The 27136-nt window shown below is 48.2% G+C and overlaps 1 protein-coding gene and 1 pseudogene across 1 annotated transcript in view; both read left to right on the top strand.

Annotated features, from left to right (window-relative positions):
* Positions 1-27136, top strand: part of RUFY4 (RUN and FYVE domain containing 4) — a 435544-nt gene that overhangs the window by 245962 nt on the left and 162446 nt on the right. The window lies entirely within an intron of this gene.
* Positions 1025-27136, top strand: LOC144822627 (uncharacterized; annotated as a pseudogene).

Raw genomic sequence — 27136 nt, 5'->3', positions numbered from 1 at the left:
TGAGGCAGCGCAGCGGACGAGCGCAGCGGGCGCGACGGAGGCGCGCCGGAGTCCTGCCCGTCTGCGCCCGTCCGCAGCCGGCCGGGGCTAGGGACACGAGATTCTGCTGGTCTTATCTCCTACTCATCGTCTCAGCTGCGCCTTTACTGGGGCCCCGGTAGCATTAACCCTACTACCACAACCTATCTACACCATCTCGGCCTGTATCGTCTCCCTTCTAAACCCCCCCCTGAGGTAGCACCCCCGCCAGCTTTACCGGCCCCTACACTCCCCCCGTTAACCCTCCGCTCTCTGCTCCCCCTGTCCAACGACTCACTACCTCGGCTGCCCTCCTTAACACCAGGTCCGCAGTGAAGCACCAATATGAGATAGCGGATTACATTGATTCCCACGACCCAGATCTCCTTTTTTTAACCGAGACCTGGTTCAAGACTGACTCCACGCCCAATGTACTTGCCGCATTACCATCGTCATATTCCGCCATTCGTGCAGACCGTCCTGAAGGCAAGCGAGGCGGTGGAGTGGCCTTAATAGCCCGCTCCGATCTTAATTTTCAAGTCCTCCCTCCCCCCCGATCACTGATGTTGACCTTCTCGTAGCCCGCTCTACCTCTCATCAATTCCCTCTTACTTTTGTTCTTATCTACCGCCCTCCCCAGCTCACTCCTTCCTTTCTCCCTAATATTCAAACTCTTTTGGCCACCTTAGTAGTTAACAATTCCTCTGTATTAGTTTTAGGTGACCTCAACTACTGGCCTAATGACCCCGCCGAAACCCCACAATCTAAGGAATTCACATGTCTTATGGAAAGCTTGAATTTTGTCCCGCTCATCCATAGTTCCACCCACTCACATGGTCATGCGCTCGATCAAATTTGGACACTGAACATTCCCTCCACACCTCCTACCATATCCCCCTGCTCATGGTCGGATCATTTTACCATCACGCTTTCCCTTACCCTTGCACCTCTACTTAAACCTCCCCTACCAAAAAACACCTGGGTTCGGAAATGGGGAAAGATCGACATGCCCTCCTTTTGTTCATCCCTGACCAAGACCTGTCCTGTCTTATCCGACCTACCAGTCGTCTCGCAGCTGGCCGCTATTAACAACTGGCTCACGGCGGCAGGCGATGAATTTGCCCCCCTCAAGCGGCTCTCAGTTAAGCGGACCCACGCAGCTAACCGTTGGTTCACTTCTGATCTCAAAGAAAAAAAACTAGCTGCAAGAAGGGCTGAACGTACCTGGAGAAGAACCTACGACCCTGCCCAAAAAACAATCTACTTGGCCATCTTGCAGACCTATAAAAAAAGCATCCTGGAAGCAAAAACTGAATATTACACCAACAGGATAATGGTCGCGGAGTCACAGTCGAAGGAAATCTTCTCCACCGTTCATGAGCTTGCCTCATCCTCCAGAGCCACGGCCACCATTCCCCCGTCCCAATCCCTCTGTGACTCGCTCAACGAGTTCTTTATTGACAAAGTTGTCAAAATCAAACTCAACATCCCCCCGCCCCCCTCTACCTTTGTTGACCCTTCCCTTTCGCCCACCACCGCTAAGCTGACTAGTATCCCACCCTTAACAATCGATACTCTCCCCCCTCTGCTACACCGGATCAAATCAGGCTCTCCCCTGGATTTTGCCCCTGCTAGTATTCTTAAGGCAGCTTACGTAGCTTGCCCTATCCCCCCTCTCACCCTTCTTAATGCCTCACTTACTCTTGGTTATGTTCCCAGTCCACACAAAGCGGCGACGGTCATCCCAATCCTAAAAAAATTGGACGCCGATCCCTTCCTTTCCTCTAACTATCGCCCCATCTCACTCCTCCCCTACCTTGCAAAAGTGCTTGAAACTCACGTTACCACTACATTAAGCACCCACATTGAGGCAAATCACTGCCTCTCTCCCTGCCAAGCTGGTTTCCGTCCCCTGCATTCTACAGAAAAGGTGGTCATTTCAGTCATGGACAAGCTGCGTGAAGGTATCGACATCAACCTTCCGCAAGCCCTGATCCTCTTAGATCTATCCGCCGCCTTTGACACGGTGGACCATACCTTCCTCCTCAACCGTGTCTGGGCGGCGGGTATAGAAGGCTTAGCCTTCTCCTGGCTGAAGTCTTTCCTTGCTGGGAGGACTCAGGCCGTCCGGTTGGCCGATTTTACGGCGGCCTTTCGAAAAGTAGAATGCGGGGTCCCCCAGGGCTCATCACTTTCCCCTCTTTTGTTCAACCTTTATATTTCTCCCCTCATTTTTATGTTGCAGCAACTGGAGGTCACCGTGTTTAATTACGCGGATGACCTCCAGTTAATCTTCAATCTGTCTCACTCACCCTCATCTGCTTTGAACGTCCAAACTATCATGACCCTCATTCAAGATTGGATGAGCTGCAGCCACCTCAAACTCAATCCGGATGAGACCGAATTGGTCTTGACCGGGGGTGGCTGCAGTCCGTGGTCCCCTTCCTTTTGGCCCCCCTCCCTCGGAACCCCCCCACTCCCTGTGGCCAAAGTAAAAACCCTGGGAATTTTTCTTAACCCCCAACTTACTGTTCACCCACAAGTCAGTTCGGTGGTGTCTTCATGTTTTTTCTCCCTTAGGGTAATCCGAAAGGTCTCCCGCTTTATCACTCCCTCAGCCCTTAAAATCATTATGCTAGCCATGGTACTATCCCGTATAGACTATGGAAACATAGTCTATAACGGAGCTCCTGCATACTTGACTCACCGTCTACAACTGGTGCAGAACCAGGCGGCTCGCCTGATCCATGGCCTACCCAGATACCATCGGGTCACTCCACTACTCAAAACACTGCACTGGCTTCCTGTTAGAGAGCGTGCCTTGTTCAAACTCGGCTGCCTTGTGTACCAGGCCAGATCGGGCACCGCTCCCGAGTTCATCTGCTCCCTCATCAAGCCATACTGTCCAGGCAGAGAACTTCGCTCAGCCCACTTGGCCCTCCTCACCATCCCCCGCTTTAAAAAGCAGAGGGCTGGCGGAGCGAGATTCGCTGTCCTGGCTCCAACCTTTTGGAATTCTCTCCCTGTTACTTTACGCACTTCACCCTCTTACCCTCTATTCCGAAAAGATCTTAAAACCTTTTTGTTTACACAAGCTTACCTGACCTAACTCTTCAGTTGCTGTTGTCCACTGATCACCACTAGCGCCATGAAACCGCTGGGTATGCGAGCGCTGTATAAATGTTTTTAAATTCAAATTTTAAATTCAAATACAAGTTTGTTTAGCTCTCAGCCTAGCCTAAGGTATGTTGCCTGTACATGGGTACTCACAGGCATGTCTTCGGTTTGTTTACCTCTCAGCCTGAGGTATGTTGCCTGTACATGGGTGCTAACAGGCATGTCTTTGGTTTGTATACCTCTCAGCCCGAGGTATGATGCCTGTACATGGGTGGTCACAGGCATGTCTTCGGTTTGTTTACCTCTCAGCCTGAGGTATGTTGCCTGTACATGGGTGCAGCACAGCCATGTCTTCGGTTTGTTTACCTCTCAGCCTGAGCTATGTTGCCTGTACATGGGTGCAGCACAAGCATGTCTTCGGTTTGTTTACCTCTCAGCCTGAGGTATGTTGCCTGTACATGTGCACAGCACACCATGTTTTCAGTTTGTTTACCTCTCAGCCTGAGGTATGTTGCCTGTACATAGGTGCAGCACAGCCATGTCTTCGGTTTGTTTACCTCTCAGCCTGAGGTATGTTGCCTGTACATGGGTGCAGCACAGCCATGTCTTCGGTTTGTTTACCTCTCAGCCTGAGGTACATTGCCTGTACATGGGTGCAGCACAGGCGTGTCTTTGGTTTATTTACCTCTCAGCCTGAGGTATGTTGCCTGTACATGGGTGCAGCACAGCCATGTCTTCGGTTTGTTTACCTCTCAGCCCGAGGTATGTTGCCTGTACATGGGTGCAGCACAAGCATGTCTTCGGTTTGTTTACCTCTCAGCCTGAGGTATGTTGCCTGTACATGGGTGCCCACAGGCATGTCTTCCAGACAGGTTTGTTTACCTCTCAGCCTGAGGTATGTTGCCTGTACATGTGCACAGCACAGGCATGTCTTTGGTTTGTTTACCTCTCAGCCTGAGGTATGTTGCAGGTACATGGGTGCAGCACAAGCATGTCTTCCAGACAGGTTTGTTTACCTCTCAGCCTGAGGTATGTTGGCTGTACATGGGTGCAGCACAGGCATGTCTTTGGTTTATTTACCTCTCAGCCTGAGGTATGTTGCCTGTAGATGGGTGCAGCACAAGCATGTCATTGGTTTGTTTACCTCTCCGCCTGAGGTATGTTGCCTGTACATGGGTACTCACAGGCATGTCTTCCAGACAGGTTTGTTTACCTCTCAGCCTGAGGTGTGTTGCCTCTACATGGGTGCAGCACAGGCATGTCTTACAGACAGGTTTGTTTACCTCTCAGCCTGAGGTATGTTGCCTGTACATGGGTGCAGCACAGGCATGTCTTCCAGACAGGTATGTGTACCTCTCAGCCTGAGGTATGTTGCCTGTACATGGGTGCAGCACATGCATGTCTTTGGTTTATTTACCTCTCAGCCTGAGGTATGTTGCCTGTACATGTGCACAGCACAAGCATGTCATTGGTTTGTTTACCTCTCCGCCTGAGGTATGTTGCCTGTACATGGGTACTCACAGGCATGTCTTCCAGACAGGTTTGTTTACCTCTCAGCCTGAGGTGTGTTGCCTCTACATGGGTGCAGCACAGGCATGTCTTACAGACAGGTCTGTTTACCTCCCAGCCTGAGGTATGTTGCCTGTACATGGGTGCAGCACAGGCATGTCTTCCAGACAGGTTTGTGTACCTCCCAGCCTGAGGTTTGTTGCCTGTACATGGGTGCAGCACAGGCATGTCTTCGGTTTGTATACCTCTCAGCCCGAGGTATGATGCCTGTACATGGGTGCAGCACAGCCATGTCTTTTAGGCATGTTTGTTTACCTCTCAGATAGGTGGCGGACACGCCTTCTTTATAGGTCTGTTTACCTTCCAGGTATGTGTCCTCCACTTGGGGAGAAGGCACGCATTGCATATAGGCAGGTTACCTCTCAATCAGTTGCCTGTTTATGACGTGCAGCGCAGGCATGCCTTTCAAACAGGCATGTTTACCTCTCAGGCATGGGGCCTGCACACGGGGGCAGTGCAGGCATGTCTTCCATGCAGGCCTGTTTACCTCTCAGGCATGGGCCTGCACACGTGGGCAGTGCAGGCATGTCTTCCATGCAGGCCTGTTTACCTCTTTGGCGGCCTGTAACTTGCTTATGGGAAGCAGGCATGTCTTCCAAGCAGGCTTGTTTACCTCTCAGGTGTGTGTGTACTGCACAGCGGGGCAGAGCAGGCATGCCTTCCGTGCAGGCCTGCTCGCCTCTCAGTTATGCGGCCTGTGTGTGCCTGTGCACCGCACGCAGTGTCTGATCCAAGGTGTGGCTCCCCTCTCTCTGCCTTGACATCTCACTGACGTCTGAACAGGAACAACCAGCTCCCTTCGCACTCAGCAGGAGCCGCCGGCTGCAGGCAGTGCTCACTTCCTCCTTCACTGGTCCAGGGGCCGGAGCTCCCGGGAGCAGCAGTCGGTCCTGTCCGGGCAGGCATGACCCATCGGAGCCTCCGTAGCCTCGGTAGGAAATGACAGTTACTTTGAATCTTGTGGGGCTTTGTTGAAGGGGGCATGTTGGCGCGAGAGACTACGAGTTTCTTAGAAAGCTTCTCACTTGTGGTCTGCCCTTTTCTTTGACGATCTCTCGTACATCCTATCTGGTCAGTGGGTTATGAGTAGGGCTCTAGGTTTCCCTTTTTTTTTTTTTTTTTTTTTTTTTACATTTCCGTCTGTATTTATCCATATTTGTTTGGCTAATGTTATCATTATTTATCCATATTTATTTGGGGTTTTGTGAATAAATGAAGTTGAAGCTAGTATTTTCCCACATTTATGTATCCAATCAATGTGCATGCATGCTTAAACCCCTATAGGTTCCAGTGATAGGAACACCCACAGACCAATGCACGTCTAAGAAAACATGAACATATTAGTATCAAGGTTGTGCACATCTACTGCTGTTGCAGCCTCTTTACTAACATTCCATTCTTTTTTTAACCCCTTATCTGTCAATCAGCACAGCTATTGCCCTGGCAGTCATGACTGACAGCATGTAGAATCTCTCCCCCAAAAATCCAAATTTCCGTTTTTATCCACATTTAAAAATAAATACAGATAGGAATATAAACGGTTTCTGTCTGTATTTATCTGTACAAATCAGTAAAAACGGAAAACAGGGAGCCTTAGTTATGAGGCACCACTCTGCCACCTGCACGGCATCAAGGCGCTATGGGGAGGAAAAAGCCATAGCTGAGTTGCAGAGCTCAGTGACCGGGACACAGTCAGCTCTGGCGGTGCTAGCCACACGCATGTGGTGATTTATAGAGAGGCCTCACACTGACAGGGGACATGGCGCCTGCTGTGGCAGCATGTTTGCAAACCACAGTGCTATGGTTTGATATGTAGTGTCAAGTGATGCTGCTCTGGTTCATGTTGTATGTTACGTCATGTTAGTTGGATTCTGTTCTTGGTCATGGCTAGCTCTGTGGTCATGCTGAGCACTATTTTCTGCTGTTATGTGGTTGCACGAAGCCATGTCATGTTATATCCTTCAGGGCTCACATGTCATGTCATGTCATGTCAAAGGTTCTTATATAGCGCCTTATCACCGCAAGGTTTCAAGGCGCTTGCTTTGGGAACCCGTCCTGGCTTTTTCCCTGTGATATAACCCGTTCTGGGCATCCCCAAGGTGAAAGCCACCCATCCCGCCGCGGGGGGCCGTAGTGGAGATTACGCAAGCTATTGCCCAGAGTTGCAGAGTGTGACTCAAGACCCTGCCGCGTCAGGAATTGAACCCTGGTCCCGGGTCTGACCTCTGCTTCAGGGTCTGCCTCCTCTAACCAGTGAGCCACACTTCTCCACATGTGAGATGCTAGGCTGTGATTGGACATTCCACACCATGTTTCATACTGTTATGCTGCTAGGGTATGCTATGTTATTGTATGCCGTTGTAAGTTTGAGATATGCTATGCAGTTACATTATATCACACCATGACGTGGTATTTTTTACTTGTTTATGTTATTGTATACTGTTCTGTGTTTTTTTCTGTGATTCTTACATGACTCGTGCAGCACCCTGCTGCCACGTGTGTGGCTTCGAAGCGCTCAGCCTTGTAGTGGAATGCAAGCATGCATAGTTGTGAATGTGTGCAGATGCAGTGTGTACTCTGGTGGGTTAGCTTGATGCCCAGTGTGAGGTTCCAATCTGTTGTTGTTCAATCAAACAAGCATGCAGTTTCCTGGACAGAACAGTACATTCTCTATTTCTGGAGGGGGGTGGTTTCTGAATTAAGTAAAGAATCCATCGATGGTCGCTCCTACACGTACCAGCATCCAGGGGAGGAAGGTGTTTATTTTTTATAGATTTCTTACTTCTTCCGCAAAAGGTGGGCGCCAGGGCCGCCCTTTAGCATGGGTGAGCTGGACCCAGGCCGCCAATATTCTGAGGGGCGCCTGGAGCTGTGTGCATTAGGTTATGCCAACAGCAGCGCCCTTCTCATCTTGCTGCAGCCTTGTCCTTGTCCCTGCCTGTTCGTTTCTGTGTGCTTCACCAGTTTAAAGTGATTTCAGTCCTTCATTATTATACCGGAGGCGATGTTTTTTGTTTTTAAGGCCCCTTTAGCCCGGGGCGTAGCTTGGTCAGTAAAATCAGGGGCGGGTTGGGAGGAGAGCTACAGATTTTCAGACAATCATACTGGCATATAATGTTTAAATATAAGCAGCGTGCATGAGAGGTGCCTAAGGGGCTGTGGAGGGGGAGGAATGTAGATTGATAGGAGTCCTAGCGAAAAAACACAATATTTTGTAAAATAACCAATATTTAGCGGACTTTCAAACTAGAGAGGGAGGGAGTGTGTGCATTTTTGTCTCTGTGTATGTCACAATTCTTGCTGAAATCCGACTGACAACTCACAATACCCTACTGAAAGCACCTGTATCCAACTATTTATTAGAAAATATGTTTATTGGGGGGGCTAACACCCCATCCGCCCAAGCTATACCCCTACCTTACCCCTGCCTTCAGCCTCCTTCCTTGCCCTCCTTTCACCCTCTGACCCCTGCTGACACACATCAACAAAACTTATAATCTGCAGGAGGTAGCTAAGCTATCGGTGATTGAGGTGCGCTGAGGAAGGTGTGGGGATATTTGTTTTCGGGTACTGCTGCCTCATTTAATTCACTACCATCAGCAAAGCCGCCGTATGTCTGTCCGTCCATGCCCAGCGCACTATCTGAGTAAAGGCCAGCACTGGTAGGCAGTGGCAGCTCCTCGAGGGAGTGCTGCGGGGCGGTGGGGTGGGGGAGGGACTGGGCGGGGTGTAGTAAACTCTGGCATACGGCCGAACGGAGTTAAGTAAATAAATGAATAAATAAAAGAATTACATTGCGTGCGCTGCATCGCCATTTGGCGTTGCAGTGCGCGCGCAATGTAATTCGTTTTATTTATTTAGTTAACTCCGTTCGGCCCGCATGCTGGAGTTTACTACCCCTCCCCCGCCCCTCAGCACACCTCTGTCTTGAGTTTCTTTGTGTCGGATACATGTTACATGAGTGGAGCACGGGCATTCCTATGGTTTTAATGCAAACCCAGATTTGCAAAGACTTGTAAACCTGGGTTTGCGCCAAAATGTTGCATCTACCTCCCAGAGGCATAACAGGGAGAATTATCTTTATTTCTCCTCGTTACTTCCTCTTTGCACGTGTGTTGCATTCTTCAGCACACATAAAAAGAAGAATACGCCTCTAAGGACTGGTTTGTGCTGGAAGGTCTCCCTTCCAGCGCCAAAACAATCTCACCTTTGCACTATGGAGCAAGGGTGCCTGCGATGGCGCCAGGCAGCACACAGTGCCTCAGTGCAAAGAGAGAGCAGGAATAATCCATGTCTTTATACATATGGGGCATTTCAGCTGTCTTCCTTTCACGCAATGCAGCATAGCACTTTCCCTTGCAGCACCGCGTAGTGTGAATTAATAGTAAATGTTCCCCTGAAGGTACTGTGCCCAAGCGAGGCAAGGAGGAGAGAGCTGTGAACTTGTAAAACCTGTGTTACGTTCCACTCAATCACTACCTAGAATTAACTTTGGGTGGAAGGGATAGATGCAAATCTAGGGTGGACCCAGCTAAAAGTTGATTTCCTGGAAGAGTGCTAAAGGCCCACTTTTTGCACTGAGAGTATGCGCTGCAATGTACCTTATTACAATACAATAGCAGCGGAGTAGCTGATCAGACAATGTCTAGTTTTTCTCTGCACAGTAAATGATACCTAGACTGTGTGTATTAGTAATCTTCTCTCTGAACTGCTAGGTACAGTATTTTGTTGTATGATAGAACTAAAGTACTTAGAGCTTTAAAGTAATGGACCCAGCTGGACATTGAGTCTATTGACTGTTATTACAAGTTCCCTTGCGTTCTGAGCTCCTCCCTCACACCACCTCTCAGAGTAAGCCTTGGAATGCTCAACTTTGCTACCCTGTGAGTAAAACCCTGAAGCGGTTTAATTTGCACTCAGTTATTAGCTCAGTCGTGAAGTAAAGCTCGGGACACCAGTGGTCAAAGACACTGATCACAGTGCAAGACCAATACCCCCTGTCTACCCTGGGACTCCTGGAACTGTTTCCAAAATAATCACAACCACTGCGGCTTCTCAGACTCTTTTACTCTCTCGACTCCTGAGTCTCCTCCAGGTCTCTTTGGCGCCTCTTAAGACCCTTAATCTTAGGTGCTCCAAAATCTCCCTGGCGTTGCCGACTGTCCCAAATCTCCCTGATTTATCAAGCTTTTCCAAATCCGTTTGACTCCTCAGTCTCGTAACTCCATGGCTCCTCGCGCTCTTCTATGCCTTCTTCTAATCTCCCTGACTCCCACAGACTCTCCCAAATCTCCCTAACTTTTTAGGGTCTTCAAAATATTTGTGCTGCCTCAGGATCTCCCCAAACTCCCCGACTAGCCAGGCTCTCCCAAATAATTCTGGTAGGACTCTACTAAATCTTCCTTCTTCCCTAGGACGTCTGCATCTCCCTGGCACTTCCAAACTGGCTCAAATTTCCATGAGTCTTCTGACTCTTCCAAATGTCCTAACTTCTCAGACTTTTCCAAATCACCATGGCGTCACTGGCTCTCCCAAACCTCCCTGACTGCTCAGGCTCCCTCGTGCCAGCCGAGCTCCCACTCACCAGGTTCCCACTTCTGCCATCTGACCTCTCTGGCTTCTTTATACCTAGCTCTGGTGGAAGAATTTTAGGAATCTTATGGAACATGACATTTTGCCATTTGGGAGCACCACTTCTCCTGTAAAGAAAACAATTGTTGTGGTTTCGTCTTGCACTGTGACCTGTTGTAGTGGATGGGTAAATCAGCTTACAATGAATTGTCTTATTCTCTCTCCCAAATTCCCCTCACTCCAGCAGCCTTTTAATGTTCTCTGTGAGGGCTACAGTCTGTGTCAAGCCTGCAACATATCTCAAATCTCATGAGAGACCCTTGTCTCTATTGGTTGTTTGATAGCATGGCAAGCTTCCCCTGCTTTAATATAATATAAATACCCAACCCTGCTTCTTCTTATGTCAAGCACTTTCAAGTCAAGATGCTCAACATCTTCAAAGTGAACATTAATTAGCACTTAATGTCACCTGCTTACAAACAGGTAGGATAGGTGGGGTTATTGTAGGACCAGGGCCGGCTTTAGGGCAGTGCAACTAGTGTGGCCGCACTGAGCGCTGACCTGTGGAGGGGGGCGCTGTGACCACAGGGGGCTGTGTGTTTAGCAATATCTTATGATAGGAGAGTTGAGGGGAACTTTTACGGGAGGTAGGGAGAGAATCCGTGGAGGCGGTCATGGGACGTGGGTGCGCTAAAAGTGATTGTTGCACCGAGCGCCACCGTGTTTAGGACTGATTATTTGTATGTCCTGAGATAAAAGGTAATCACGAACAATGCACTGCAGCCGCCCATTGCCGACCACTCTAACAGCATTCATTAAAGGTGAGCAAGTTGTGTCAATAAACTCATATAAATACCTGGGAATCACCTTGGGGCGCCAACTGTCATTTATCAATCACACTATGATCTTACCAGTAAAAGCGGAACAAAAGGGGGTGGTGATGGACGGAGCTTCAGAACCAATCAAACACTCACACCCAGTCAAAAGATCTGGGTTTGATCCATCACTGTTCTTTAGCCCACTCTGCCACCCCAGTTCAGACATGGCTATATGCAAATCAGTCCGACCCTGTGCCTCATGGGAACAGCCCAGCCCGAACTGCCAAGCCATGCCTTCCCTGGACCGGAAACAAGCTTCCGAGGACCGGTTTCTGGCATTCCAGCCGTCTTCAGCCCGGTTTGCTTGAATCCAGTGGCAAAGTGAGCAAGGGACTCACGTCTGAGCATACCCTGCCACACTTATGGCGGCCAAAGCGGTACAAAAGGGGGTGGTGATGGACGGAGCATCAGAACCAATCAAACACTCACACCCAGTCAAAAGATATGGGTTTGATCCATCACCGTTCTTTAGCCCACTCTGCCACCCCAGTTCAGACATGGCTATATGCAAATCAGTCCGACCCTGTGCCTCATGGGAACAGTCCAGCCCGAACTGCCAAGCCATGCCTTCCCTGGACCGGAAACAAGCTTCCTAGGACCGGTTTCTGGCATTCCAGCCGTCTTCAGCCCGGCTTGCTTGAATCCAGTGGCAAAGTGAGCAAGGGACTCACGTCTGAGCATACCCTGCCACACTTATGGCGGCCAAAGCGGTACAAAAGGGGGTGGTGATGGACGGAGCATCAGAACCAATCAAACACTCACACCCAGTCAAAAGATCTGGCTTTGATCCATCACTGTTCTTTAGCACACTCTGCCACCCCAGTTCAGACATAGCTATATGCAAATCAGTCCGACCCTGTGCCTCATGGGAACAGTCCAGCCCGAACTGCCAAGCCATGCCTTCCCTGGACCGGAAACAAGCTTCCGAGGACCGTTTTCTGGCATTCCAGCCGTCTTCAGCCCGGCTTGCTTGAATCCAGTGGCAAAGTGAGCAAGGGACTCACATCTGAGCATACCCTGCCACACTTATGGCGGCCAAAGCGGTACAAAAGGGGGTGGTGATGGACGGAGCATCAGAACCAATCAAACACTCACACCCAGTCAAAAGATCTGGGTTTGATCCATCACCTTTCTTTAGCCCACTCTGCCACACCAGTTCAGACATGGCTATATGCAAATCAGTCCGACCCTGTGCCTCATGGGAACAGTCCAGCCCGAACTGCCAAGCCATGCCTTCCCTGGACTGGAAACAAGCTTCCGAGGACCGGTTTCTGGCATTCAAGCCGTCTTCAGCCCGGCTTGCTTGAATCCAGTGGCAAAGTGAGCAAGGGACTCACGTCTGAGCATACCCTGCCACCCTTATGGCGGCCAAAGCGGTACAAAAGGGGGTGGTGATGGACGGAGCATCAGAACCAATCAAACACTCACACCCAGTCAAAAGATCTGGGTTTGATCCATCACCGTTCTTTAGCCCACTCTGCCACCCCAGTTCAGACATGGCTATATGCATGTCTGAACTGGGGTGGCGGAGTGAGCCAGATCAGTTGACTGGGGGTGAGTGTTTGTATTGTCAACGCTCCGTCCATCACCACCTTTGGTTTTTCTTTGTTCGCCCTAAGTTGGCAGGGTATGCTCAGACGTGAGTCCCTTGCTCACTTTGCCACTGGAGTCAAGCAAGCCCGGTTGAACACGGCTGTAATGCCAGAAACCGTTCCTGGGAAGCTTGATTCCGGTCCAGGGAAGACATGGCTTGGCAGTTCGGGCTGGACTGTTCCCATGAGGCACAGGGTCAGACTGATTTGCATATGGCCATGTCTGAACTGGGGTGGCGGAGTGAGCTAAAGAACAGTGATGTATTAAACCCAGATCAGTAGACTGGGGGTGAGTGTTTGTATTGTCAACGCTCCGTCCATCACCACCTTTGGTTTTTCTCTGTCGCCCTAAGTTGGCAGGGTATGTTCAGACATGAGTCCCTTGCTCACTTTGCCACTGGAGTCAAGCAAGCCCGGCTGAAGACGGCTGTAATGCCAGAAACCGGTCCTGGGAAGATTGATTCCGGTCCAGGGAAGACATGGCTTGGCAGTTCGGGCTGGACTGTTCCCATGAGGCACAGGGTCAGACTGATTTGCATATGGCCATGTCTGAACTGGGGTGGCGGAGTGAGCTAAAGAACGGTGATGGATTAAACCCAGATCAGTTGACTGGGGGTGAGTGTTTGTATTGTCAACGCTCCGTCCATCACCACCTTTGGTTTTTCTTACCAGTAAAAGCCCAGTCCTTCATATTCGCCTTAAAACTTCTGAAAAAGAAACTGAGTGGTCTGTCACATAGCCATGTTTTGACCATCATGGCGGCACAACTCTTACCCGCCCTCACCTACGAGCTGGAAATATGGCATGGCACGGAGATATCAATCTTAAATCAGGTACAAACAAAGGTCTATAAATCTCTCTTTAGTCTTGCAAAAGCGTCCTCTCCCCCCTGGTAAACTTTGAATTTGGTCTCCAAAACCAGAAATATCTACGAATCAACACATTTGTGAGACTGTGCTAGAGACTTCACGCCTTGGAGAGTGGAACCTTGAGTAATCTACTGAGTATTCTACGTTGGATTGAGATAAAGTCTCAAATAGCGAAAGAACAAGACAACTCATGGGGCAGATATCTTGAGAAAGCTCTGGTAGACCTAGAGGTACAAGAAGCATGGGACAGCAAGATGGATCAAGCTGCATTTGCCAAGATTAGCAGTTTCACAGCAAAAAAGCGGTAATTTCAACAAGATAAAAACATTTTTGCACAACTGCGGCTCACAGGGGCAGTGATACACTCCTATAATAACCTGAGGCCTCAGGCATATGTCAACGCGCCCTTCCATCCAGCTCTAAAACAGAGTTTTATGCTCTTTCCATTTGGCATATTTGACGTCAAAGATCTCCTCCCCACATGGAAGGGTGGGCACCAAAACACAAATTGCCGATTATGCGGCTACAAATCGGAGTCAATAAGTCCTCTCATGTGCGCATGCCCAAAAGTCATGGCCCAATGGAAGAGCCTTCTCACCCAATCTTCTGGGAGTTGGAAATGCGTGCTTGCAGGCAAGCGGCCATTAGTTGGCTCTTCCATTCCACCGGTATGCCGAGGAGTGAAATTTCCACCCTGGTAAATAATCTACTCCGTTCACCTGATCAACACCTACACATTTCAGTACAAAGTCCAGTCACCCCAAGGCCAATAAAAAATAAAAATAAAATAATGGACTCACCAGATATCTGTTTTTTTAAACACCCACCCAGCAACATGTATAGCGTTAACCCGTATTACATCACAAAACAAGAGACAGTAAACCTGGGAGCACTGAACATGGACCAATCCCAAAATAGATTACGTCCCTTAGCGTCATAGTATCATTAGATGACTGATTTTAGTTTTGTATAAATCTGCTCTTTACTCCCCAATTTTAATATTGTGTTTCGTGTTTTTAATGATTGTATTTATTTTTGCTATGCATTTTATGGTTAGAAATAACCAAAAAATAGTTATTCTAAACACTCCAATGACCATGTTATCTTAAAAATAACTGTTTTATGTCTAGTTGTGATGCCACGTGTTATGTCATGCTGCAGTGTGTTATGTTATAACATACACCCCATGCTGTTTCAAAGCACCGTCCATTGCCTTGGGCGGGTGTTGGGGGGGGGGGGGTGCAAAAATTAGTTGTTTTTTTTAGCAACATTTCTGAAGCTTCTCAAAGCGTCTCGAGCTTTGCAGTGAATAAGAAGGTTACAAAGATTATTTCATGAGAAAACGTTGACGTAATTTAAATTTCGCCTTGAGGCAGAGCAAATGTGAGCTACAGGTGCAACACATTGAAGCAATCGTTGCAAAGAAGCTTTATAAAAACTGAAAGCACATTTAAAAACTGCAGTTTTCTTGCACCGAGTCATTTTGAGGGCTGTAGCATATCATTTGGGACAGTGATTTGAAAAACAGAGACCTCCCACCACTCAAGCCGCTTCCATGGCTGCTGGACGCCTGAAGGCCAAACACTGTTTATTTTCACAACCTGTTTGGGCAGATGCACAAATGACAGATGGTCACTTAAAGAAAGAGAACATTTCTACTATAAAGATGTTTCCTAGGACTTTTTGGACGTGTTATATTACAAAACACTTCCCACCACAGTTTTTCTTCATACCTGCCCTGCTGTAGTTCACAGTTTTCTCATTCTCGCTTCCTTGGGCACACATCTCCAGGGGGTATCCTCCCATGGTCCTCACAGCCATCAGCCCTCTCCAGTATTTCTGTATTCACTCAGTCTTGTCAGTCTGAGCTAGATCAGTATGGACTATTACATGGACACTGTAAGGATGAAAGGCCCCGACAACATGTGCAGCTTTGCCTTCACTGACACTTTTTCTTTTGTCCCTCAACGTTCCTCTGTCTTTTTGTATTTCTACAAGTGTTTGTGTGGCACCTGACCCTGAGGGACCACCCAAATTAGAAATGAGCACTTCTCAGCAACAGCTTGTGGTGGACTCTGACAGGGAAGACCCTCAACTGTCCACCCCATAATTTAGGAGAGTAGCCCACCTGGGCATGCACATAAGCTATGGCTGGTGCCAGCATATTCATATGTTTTGGGGTGTGAGGTTGTATTCGACTGAGCTGCCTACTGACCCCCTGAGTAAACTAAGTCCAGAAAATTGGGGCACATAGTTAGTGGTTATTATTTTTTATATAGCTCGGATGCAAAAATGATGGCATAATGTGCAATAACTGCCCATAATCAGTGTAATGTATTGTGTAAGGCAGAGGTCTTCAAACTTTAGTCGGCCGAGCCCCCCCATCTAAACCTTTTTACACGTCGAGCCCCCCCCCACCTGACAAAAAAGTTCTGGAAGCTGGTACTCTGCATCATTGATGGCCATTCTCTCCTGCAGATAGGGCAAATAATATTACATAAAGTAAGAGTGTTTAGTAAACTGAAGTTTTTGTAGTGCATGTGCTTATTCTAAAGTTCAAATGAAAAGTCTCCAAGAAATAAATTTGCCCAAAAAATTACATTGGTGCTTTATTTTTCACATAAAACACAACATTTAGGATAGATTAGCAAAAACACTCCCAAAACACAGGTTTGAGAGTACATGTTTTTCTCCACAGAGACAATGTGTGGATGGATTCTTGCTTCTGCCATCCTTAGTTTGTGCTCCACTTCCAGCCTTGAGCAGTGCCTGGAAACGGGAGTGCTCACAACATTTTGCAATATATTTTTTGTAGTTTTATATAGGGTGAACATGACCTAAAGGTATTGGAGCGCTTTACAGGAGCATCTTTTACATTACACAAGCACACATTCATTTTTTGTAAGCACAGGGAGATTAGGTGATTTGGCCAGAATCACAGGATGTTGAGCAGACATCAAGAATTGAACCTGGTTTCCCAGCTCCACGGTCATCAGCTCCGGCTGTTGTGCCACATCCTTGCCCCTAAACAAGATATGAGAAAAAGAAGTTACACAAAACATGCTTTCTGACACAATTGAAAAATCCATGATTATGTGGAGCATGGCCAGGTGTAGCCATGTCAGTAGGAGGCCAGCCGCAGTTTTCCAAGAAGGCCTAGAGGGCATTTACATCATACACATGTGATATAAGTGATTCAAGAGGATATATACATCTTTATTCTCTAGTAGCATCAAGAGTCGATGTGTTAGCATAGTTGGCTTATAAAGAAGATCGCCTTCCAAAGCTTTAGAAATAGCTGCACAAGAAAACATTTAAATTTTGTCTACGAAAGAAGCGAGGACAGATGGTAGGCACACTTCACAATATTTGTTATATTTGACTTGTGGACTCAGCTCTAGGGATTGGAACATGTTAAACAAGCACCAGCAACTTTAATCAAGGTCAAATTCATTATTCGTACGTCACTGGTAAATTAAGTGATTTTACCCAGGATCACACGATGTTGAGCTGAACCCAGTACTCGAACCTGGGTCCCCCGAACCAAAGGCAGCACCTATGGCATTAATGCCAAATCCACTCCTCCTTGAAGTATCCAACGTTCCCACTAGTATTGGGACGAAGGGGAAAGGAGCGAGGCTTAAAAAAAAAATTACAAAAAGTTCTTCACTCTTACCTGCCAGAGAATGGAATCGTCAGGAAGGATGTAACCGTTGTAAACTCCTTCCAGTGAAACGTACTTCTGACGTGGGAAGCAACATGGGGCGCAACTAGACAGAACTTGGGGGGGGGGACCAAGATTCCCAGCCAGGACTGGCCCTAACACTGATCACACACGTGAGAGGGACAGGTGAGTGAAGTGTCGCATGAGCAGGGTGAGTAGTGTGCTCCTGTGACTGCAGGGTGAGGTACATGGTGAACTCGTGTGACTGCAGGGTGAGGTACATGGTGAACTCGTGTGACTGCAGGGTGAGGTACAGGGTGAACTCGTGTGACTGCAGGGTGAGGTACAGGGTGAACAGCCCAAGAGTGTTGTGAGTGAAGAGTGATCACTATGAGTGCAGAGTGTGTGGTGTGTTCATGTGACCGCAGGGTAAGTGGAGGGAGAACGGTGTAAGTTCAATGTGAGTGGCATAAGTGCAGTGTGGTCACTGTGAATACAGGGTGAGAGGGTGGGTTGAGTGCATAGGGATCAGTGTGAGTACATTGTGATCCCTGTGAGTGCAGGGTGAGTGTGAAAGTGAAGAATGAGGAGTGAGTTGTCTGAATGCAGGGTGCATTCCCGGACACAGTTGAAGTTACTCAGAATGTTATTGAGGCTTTGCATAGGGTTTCAGATATAAGTTAAACTATTGCTTTTGTGGCATTATTCAAGGTCCAGGGATCGAGTGTGGAGGACATAAATATTGTGCTCATCCTGCAATAAACTTCCAGTCTTGCGATTTGGGTTGCCAGCTCATTATATTGATGTCCCAGAAGGTCAGAAGGTAGAAAAGTAAGCAGACCCCTAAAGCCTATTTTCAAAACTGATCTGTGCACACGTGGAACAGAAAAAATACATAGAAAGCATTTCTAATTGTGTTCTAAGGCTGCCTGAATGATCTATGACTTATAATTAAAGATAACAAAGATTGAAACATCACATTACAAAGGAATACATACTATTTTATTTATAACCCTATTTAGTGTCAAGACAAGGCATTTGCAGGCTCTTAAACAGCACATGGCTGGCATTTTTATTTTGGTAACCCTACTTTATATTCCTTTTCATGAAATGCATTCTCACATTAAGGCAGTAAAAATGAAAATGTAAGGAATAGGCAAAGTGGGGGCACAGAGGGTACTGGAACCAGAAAACAAACAGCCTATTTAATCAGTTTACAAAGGTATGTAAATATGCACATGGGGGCAGATTTACAAGCCCCTTGCGCCACTTTTGTGTCACTTTTTCCATTTTAAAAATGACGTAAGAGTGGCGCAAGGGGCTTGTAAATAAGCCCCATAGTTTTTAACAGGCGCACAACGCCCATGGGCTCAAAAGGCTTCAGCATGGCTCCCCCCCCCCCTCCACCTGTCCTCTGTGTCAGCTTCCCGTGCAACACGCACAGACAGTTTTGGAGCTGCCAGCCGCACACGAGTACTTCACAGGTCTTTAAAAGATCATTTACACGTTAATGAGGCTTTGTTGTTTTCCACCCTTTCTTAGAGCCCCTGCATCTCCATGACCATGAGAATTAGCCACCCCCACGAAATCGTCATGCCTCTGGCCTTTAAAGACTTGTGACTCTAGACACTCTCAGCCGAGCCCCCAGCAGCTGGAGCTGCAGCAGCCCGGGCTGAGATGCACGTCTCGCGCCTGGAAGCAACAATGTGGGGTGAAGTGCGCGCCCCCCCTGAAGGGATGCGGCGCATAGTTTGAAGACCTATGGTGTAAGGGAAATGCTTTGCAAACACTTCTGTTGCACGTGTCATTAGGGTTGGCTATAACTGTCTGCAAACATTTAGTTTTGTGAAGCTTTTGGTTGTAAAAAAGAGGAAAAAAGCTGCAAAAGGAGTACCATCTAAGCCCATATTTCTCTGCAACTGCTCTTCCTTGTTTCCAGGGCTATCCTGAAGGAAAGCACAAGGGCCCAGATTTATCAAACTTTCATGCAACGCAACACAGAGCAGCACAGTGAGACATCTTGCTGCACTGTGCTGTGTGAAAGGGAGAGGGCAGAATTGTCATAATTAACATTATACAGCGCGTCCCTCTACTCTCCTTATGGTGGCGCACAATGTGCTGCCTTGCACATCGCAAGGGTGCCTGCGTTGTAGGCTGGATTGTTTTTGTACAGGAAGGAACAGTGCAAGAGTGCCTGTTTTGTAGGCAGGATTTTTTTTTACAGGAAGGAACGGTGCAAGGGTGCCTGCGTTGTAGGCTGGATTGTTTTTGTACAGGAAGGAACAGTGCAAGAGTGCCTGTTTTGTAGGCAGGATTGTTTTTGTACAGGAAGGAACAGTGCAAGAGTGCCTGTTTTGTAGGCAGGATTGTTTTTGTACAGGAAGGAACAGTGCAAGAGTGCCTGTTTTGTAGGCAGGATTGTTTTTGTACAGGAAGGAACGGTGCAAGGGTGCCTGCGTTGTAGGCAGGATTGTTTTTGTACAGGAAGGAACACCTTCCTGTACAAAAACAGTGCTCTTAGGCTTGTTCCTCTTTCTATGTGTCTTGCAGAATGCAGAACACATAGAAAGAGAGAAAAAATTAGGAGAAACATATGTATTTCTCCTTGTTACACCTCAGTTGGGAAGGCACTGTATTTTTACGCATTCCCATGTCTACCGCTCATGGTAACTCTGGAAATATTCCAAAATCCAAGCTTGAATGCGGGAGAACACCTACACTCCACCCATGGAACGCCTCCCTGGCTCAGAATAATGCAAGACAGCGATTTCCGCTGCACTGTGTTACACCAGATTTACCAAGCATTATAGTGCCGCGCAAGGTGGCATTCTGTTGCTTGGTAAGTCTAACCCTCCACTGCTGACGTCTGCTGGCCTGCCTGCTACTGGTGACCTTGCTGACATGGAAGGCCCTAGTTAGCCAAGAAGCCCGAGACACGTGCCGAGCACCACAGAGACCTTCCTAATACTCAGGAGAGACCAGAAGAGCACAAGGATCGTGAGGCCCCGCTTTCACAGTCTGTATTCATACGGAACATTTATATCAAACGAGCTTTTGCCCTTCTGCTCCTGTTTTCACAGTGGTCCAGCTCCCAGCTGGCTTGCAGACGAGCTGGATTGGAAGAGCTGTGTGGCCTAAGGGGAGCTCCCTAAGCCACAGGGCTCCCATCTGTTTCTATGGGTCGGACAGTTGTGTGTGCTGACTATCTTCAAAATTGGGCCGTAGGAACATCAAAGATGCTTTTTGAAGTTTTTATCATAATCCTTTATCTGTAGTCCTGATTGGTCGCCACCCATGGCATACTCACATTCGGAGTTCCTGACAAACCTTGCAGCTGTGGTCTTGGAGAAAACGCCTGGCACCATGATGCCCAACAACACAAAGAATTCCCAACCTCGAAGATGGAGAGGTCTTGGTAACTGTTTAAAAAAATAGTTTCTTTAATAAGCAAACTTGGTTAAGGGTGCAAGAGCCAAAAATCCTACGACTACTTCAATTTAACGATGATGAAATCAGATGGCCTCTTTTTGCAATAAATCAATCAGGATATAAAAAGCACGGCAATTCACACGTGCCAGGGTAGCAGAAATCAAACACACTTTGTCCACCAATAATACCACTAGCTTGCCTCACTGCTGGTGCTTTCTCAGCATCCTAGTTACTGCTGAGCAGGGGTGGTGGGTGACATTTCAAAGTGGTGGGGCGCAAAGTGATTTGCATACAGCACCGTAGCGAGCGAGCGCAGCGAGCGAGCCCGAACCCCAAAAGGGTGGTTTTGGGGGATTACCACCCCCAAGAAAATTTTGAAAAAAAAGATGAAAAATCGTGCATTTTCAAGCAAATTTGAGAAGGGAGGAAGGTTAATAAAGCAATTGTGAAAGTGCAGTTATTACATTAATAGATGGCATAACATAGGTAGCTGCTTATTCAGTATAACCACAGAGCTTCATACATTCCGTCCTATTACGCTCAGGTGCTGAATTCAGACTATAAGACTTTCATGAATATCTCAGCTCTAAGAGTAGAAGAAGTTGCACAGCAGTTGGGAAACAGCCTTCACAAAGCATTAGGAAAATGAGAGGCAATTACTTGAAAGCAAACTGAAAGCAATGCATCAAGTAGTAACTTAAAGCAATGCATCCAGCAAAACAGTGCATGCAGTCAACCATACAAAAGTAAACTAAAGAAATGAAATGAAATGAAAAACAACTTATAATGCGCAACTAAAACCCGAAGGCATCAAGGCGCCTAACAGACAGAAGTCCTCAAAAAGGCAGAAACAAAACTACAGGTAGGCTTTGGCAAAAAGACGAGTCTTCAAAGCCTTTCTAAAAGCGTGTAAGGTAGGCCCCCCCACTTAACTCTCCTAATGCGGGGCGTACGTAGCAGAGACTTCTTGGCAGAGCGTACATTTCTGGAAGGGCTATAGGGGACCAAAAGGTCACTAATTCCTCCCGGCCTATTTCTTGCCAAGGCTCCATAGGTCAGGCAGAGAATTTTAAAAAGAATCCTATCCTCCATCGGAAGCCATTGAAGGAGTTTCCTGGCAGCAGTGGCTGAGGAACGTCTGGGCAGGTCTAAGACAAACCTCGCAGCTGCGTTCTGAACCATTTGTAAGTGCTGCAGCAGGCCCTTGTTGATCCCTGCATACAGCGCATTACAATAGTCCAATCTCGACCCAATGAGAGCTACCACAACTTGCTTTCTCGCTTGCGGAGACAGGTAGTGTTTGATCTTCCTTAGAATGTGGATAACCCCCCAGCAGGTAGCAATTGTTCTATTTACCTGCTGCTGCATACTAAGCAGGCGGTCAATCAAGACACCCAAATTCTTAGCTAGGCCCGTAGGTGCTGGGCAGGCTCCCATCGAGGTGGGCCACCATTCCGCCGACCATATCTCCTCCTTCCCTCCAAACACCAGAATCTCCGTCTTCTCGCCGTTAAGCCTCAATGAATTGTTAATCATCCATTGGGCGACTGCCTCCATACAAGATCTAAAATTGGAGGCAGTCAGGGTGACAGACTGTGCGAGAGACACCAGAATCTGGGTGTCGTCGGCATAGGAGACTACCTCCATCCCAAAAGATCTGATAAGCCTGGCCAGTGGGGTTACATAGATGTTGAAAAGGGTCGGACTTAATGCCGACCCCTGAGGAACCCCACAGTGCACAGGAAGGGATGGAGATAGAAACTCTCCCAGCTTAACTCTCTGTTCTCTCCGATCAAGAAAGGAGGTCAGCAGGCCAAGTGCAGACCCCTCCACCCCTATCTCCCTCAGTCGAGATGTTAATACCGAGGGAGAGAGGGTGTCAAACGCCGCTGTAAGGTCCAGGAGGACAAGCAGGGTAGTCTGACCCCTATCCACCCTAGTGCGGATGTTATCGAGCACAGTGGTGAGGGCAGACTCCGTACTGTGCCCCCTCCTGAAACCATGATGCGAATGATCAAAAAGGTCAGAGTTTTCCAGGAAAGCTGAGAGATGCTGGTTCAGATGTATTTCCAGCATCTTTGCAGGGGCTGGGAGCAGGGAAATGGGGCGGAAGTTTTTTAACACCCCAGGATCCAGCGTAGGTTTTTTCAGCAGTGGTTTCACTACTGCCCTCTTCCACTGCGGTGGAAAAATACCGTCCCTCATGGCCCTATTCATAATCTCCAAGAGTGGCGGAAGCAGAGTCTCCTTACACTGCTTTAGGAGCTTGAGAGGGCAGGGGTCTAACGGGGAGCCCGACTTGATCCTACTGAGCAGACTCTCCAAGTCAGATAAAGAGAGGGGAGGGAAGCTACACAGACTAGCCTGTGAAGAAACCTCAGCCACTAATGCGGGGGGAGAAGGAGTGGGGAAGGGTGGATAGTGAGATCGTCTGCAGCTCTAACGCTGAATAAATGTCACCAATTTTAGATTGAAAAAATTGGGCAATGTCGTTGCAGAGCTGTTGAGACCCAACAACAGGGTCAGGCATCTGCAGGGATGTCAGAGAGTCCACGATTTTAAAAAGCTCTTTCGGGGAGGATAGGGAGGTGGTACGGATTGTGAAATACTCCTGCTTGGTTCTAATAACCTCAGCCTTATACCTCCTCAATGATGTTTTATGAGCTATTTTATCCTTAAGGTCCCTGGAAGTCCGCCAAAGGCGTTCCTGTCTCCTGACTCCCTGCCTAAGAAGCCTTAGCGACTCAGAAAACCAGGGGGCCGACGGACGTTTTCCTGGCGCAGTAACGCATGGAGGCCGGGGCCAGCTCTTCTATTGCTACTATGACAGCGGTTTCTAGTTGAAATACCGCCCTGCCTACATCTTCCTCCCGTAAAATGGCCTCACTAGGGATCCTCAGGGCAAGTGAATCATTAGTAATATTTTTGAAATTTCTCCGAGATACCATTTTACTCCCCTCCTTTGATTTACTATTCAAGGAAGTAGAGGTCAGCTCTATCGGGACAGCAAAATGATCAGACCACGAGAGAGGAAACGGGTCTTTAACAGTCAGCCTCCCTTCATTCGAAAAAATTCTATCAAGCGTATGACCCGCCTGATGGGTAGCCCCCTTTACTCGCTGTTGTAGCCCACAAGCAGATAAGGCATCAAGGAGGGAGAGGGTTTCTGTGGACTCCAAATTCTCCAAATGGAAATTCACGTCCCCCAAAATCGTTAGATGCTCACAGCCGAAATAGGGTTCTAAAATGCCGAGCAGCTTTTGTCCAAAATCTTTTCTGGACCCCGGGAGTCTATAAATGAGGATACCCGTAAATGGAATCACAAAAGGACCATTTAAAGAGAAATAAAGGGCCTGAAAGGCATCCTGGGGGTCAGTTAAAGTGATGGTGTGACATACAAGACCCTCCTTGAACAGAATGCCTAACCCTCCCCCTATCCGTCCTACTCTATCCTGCCTAACCAGTGTATAGCCTTCTGGGACAGCTTCCACCAGATCAGGGCCCGAAGAATCTTTGGCCCAGGTTTCGGTAACAAAAACCCAAGAGGGTTTTCTATCTAGGACAAAATCCTTAAAAGCAACATTATGTTTTATAATAGATCGTGCGTTTAGAAGGAATCCATGTTCTCTTAAAGCGCAGCTGCCCGTAGTATCACCTTTAGCGGTCGAGATAGGGCCAGGGAAAGAAACAGACCCGGCGGGGTCTGTCAGAAAGCAGACGCATGGGGGTGAATTAAGAAAATCTTCTGGCCATAATTGATGATGGCAAGACATCCTAGTCGGATGGAGATTCAACAAATCATGGCAGGAGTACCTGATAGGAGGGAGAACCCCGGCGACCATCCCAGTCGTCTGCCCGACCAGCCCGTCCTCAGCGCGGACGGGCGCAGACGGGTTGGACTCTGGCGTGACTCCGGCGATGCTTCGGCGCACACGCTGCGCGCCATCACACTAAGATTTTATAGGGCTCTAGCCAGTCAGCCTGACTGCTAGAGTGCTCGTCCAATGTCTCAAACGTCCCCGCACAACCCCCAAGATGGCGCTCCAAGTTGCCCTAAACGCGATGGCCAGCCCGCTGAAACCGCGGTGGGGGGCACAAGTTATAGTGTAAGCAATGCGGCAGGTGAGCTAAAAAGAGGGCGAAAAACAAATTAACTTTACAACTAAAATGACGAAAACGGGGATATTTAAAAATAAAGCGGCGCCTGGTTTGCAAAGCGCAGCGCGCAGTGATGTATGCCTTAAAAGCAAGTGTGAACCTGTGAACCTTCACTTTGAAAGCAGGGTGCTAGTCAACAGGCCAGTCACATACATTTAAACTGAAGAAGAGTACACCTCAGCATGCAGGCACCAAGTGACTCAAAAAGTAAACTGAAGCAAGTGCACACTGAAAGGAATGCGCAGTCATAAGTCAGACATTCACATAAAAGCTACTTACCAAGACACCCAATCAATTACATGGGAAAAAACTTGAGCCAATGCACCCAGGAAACCAGACCAGCACACCAAAGCATCCCACCCCTGATTGGATGGCAGCTGTGCTCTTAGGGTCACCCCTCAGTTTTTTGGCAGGGTTGATCTGTGCCCCATAAGCATCACTCCATAATTCAGAGATTTCCGGGTCAGATAATGCCCTTTTCAATTGTGCGCAGATATTTGCACCATTCTAACGAAAGGCAGGACCTTGTTAGACTATTGGATTAATGGCTTCAGCTTTGTGGTCGCCGGCCAGAAGGAGCGTGGTATGCTTCTATCCTTTCTCTCTGTTACACATTCTCTATGTTTACAGTTCTCTTCGCCTGTCTTGCTTCCACTCCTTTGTCGCAGTCCTATCTGTGTCTCTCCTTTTCCCTTCTTTACTCCGTCTCTCTACCTCTCAGCCTGTCTGCACTTCTCTTGCTCAATGCGTGATAAATGTAGTTTTACATGTTAAAATACATTTTTAGTTGTCATTGCTTCGTTATATAAAAATGTGGAGTTATGGTATTTGCGGACTTAAAAATGCGTTGTGTTGGTATGCAGAGTCATATCACTCTTGTGTTAGCACGTTTGTCTTACGTCACATTGTGAAAGCTTTTTTGTTGGTGCTTGTGTCCTGTGGTCAGAGTGTGCAGGCGCGATGTGACGTGGCTGCGAGAACACCAAACTCGAACACTGCTCTCCACCTAGCAGTTCAAACAGGAGATCTTTTTCTGGTCAAAATGCTCCTTCAGAAAAAGATTGACGCCAACATTGGCGGCCCAGGCGATCAAACCCCCTCTTCACGTTACAGCTTTTCATAACAAAGCAGAACTGGTTGATGTTTTAGTCTCGGCTGGATCTAACATTGACTCTGTCACCAAGGACATATTCACCCCTCTGCACGTTGCCAGCCAGAGGGGCAGTGTTGATGCAGCCCGGCGTCTGATCCATCACAAGGCCAAGGTGAACGCCGTCAACAAGAGAATCACCTTCCGTCTCCTCACCCACGCACACAAAGCCCTACACGACCAAGGCCCGAGCTACCTCAACAACCGCATCAACTTCTACGCTCCCAAACGCCACCTCCGATAAGCCAGTCACGCCCTCGCCGCCGTCCCCCGCATCCGAAGAACGACAACAGGAGGAAGGTCCTTCTCCCACCTGGCCGCCAAGACCTGGAACTCCCTCCCAACCGACCTGCGCCTGACCCAAGACCACCTTTCCTTCAGGAAGAAGCTCAAGACCTGGCGGTTGGAGCAGTAGCAGCACCCCCCCCCCCTCCCAAGCGCCTTGAGACCCTCCGGGTAAGTAGTGCGCTCTATAAATGTCCATGATTGATTGATTGATTGAAGGATAAGCACTCCCAGACCCCGTTCCACTTTGCGGCTAAGGTAGGGGATCCAGCCATGGTGGAGTTGCTACGTATTTCCAGAGCTGACCCTAGCGCGGCAGATAAGGAGAGGAAGACCCCGCTGCATCTCGCTGCTGTGGGAGGGCACCTGGAAGCTGTTCTAGCAATGCTGAGTCACCAAGGGAGGGTTTCTGTGAAGGACATGGATGGTTGCACCCCACTGCACTATGCAGCAATCAATGGAAGCACCGACATAGTGCAGGCCCTTCTTCAGGCTGGAAAGAACAGGAATGTAGATGAGAAAAATGTTTGGAGGAAAACGCCGTTGCACCTTGCCGCGGAGTATGGGCACAGCGACCTGACTGACCTTCTTCTAGGCAGTGGGGCAGCCGTGAATGCCCTGGACAACAACAGGGACCCGCCGCTGCACTGCGCTTGTAAGGCTGGCCACATCAGCACTGTGCAAGCACTGGTGAACTGGGCCCATGGGGAGAAAGCTAACTCACAGGCCACAAACCGCCTCAAGAAAACGCCGCTTCAAGTCGCTGAATCAGAGACTACAGAAAACCACATTCATAATCCACATTTTTGAAAAAGAAGATGCTAATAACCAAATAA

Source organism: Lissotriton helveticus, chromosome 3_1 (assembly GCF_964261635.1).
Source record: "Lissotriton helveticus chromosome 3_1, aLisHel1.1, whole genome shotgun sequence".
Lineage (NCBI taxonomy): Eukaryota > Metazoa > Chordata > Amphibia > Caudata > Salamandridae > Lissotriton > Lissotriton helveticus.
This window is presented reverse-complemented; position numbering and strand designations above follow the sequence as displayed.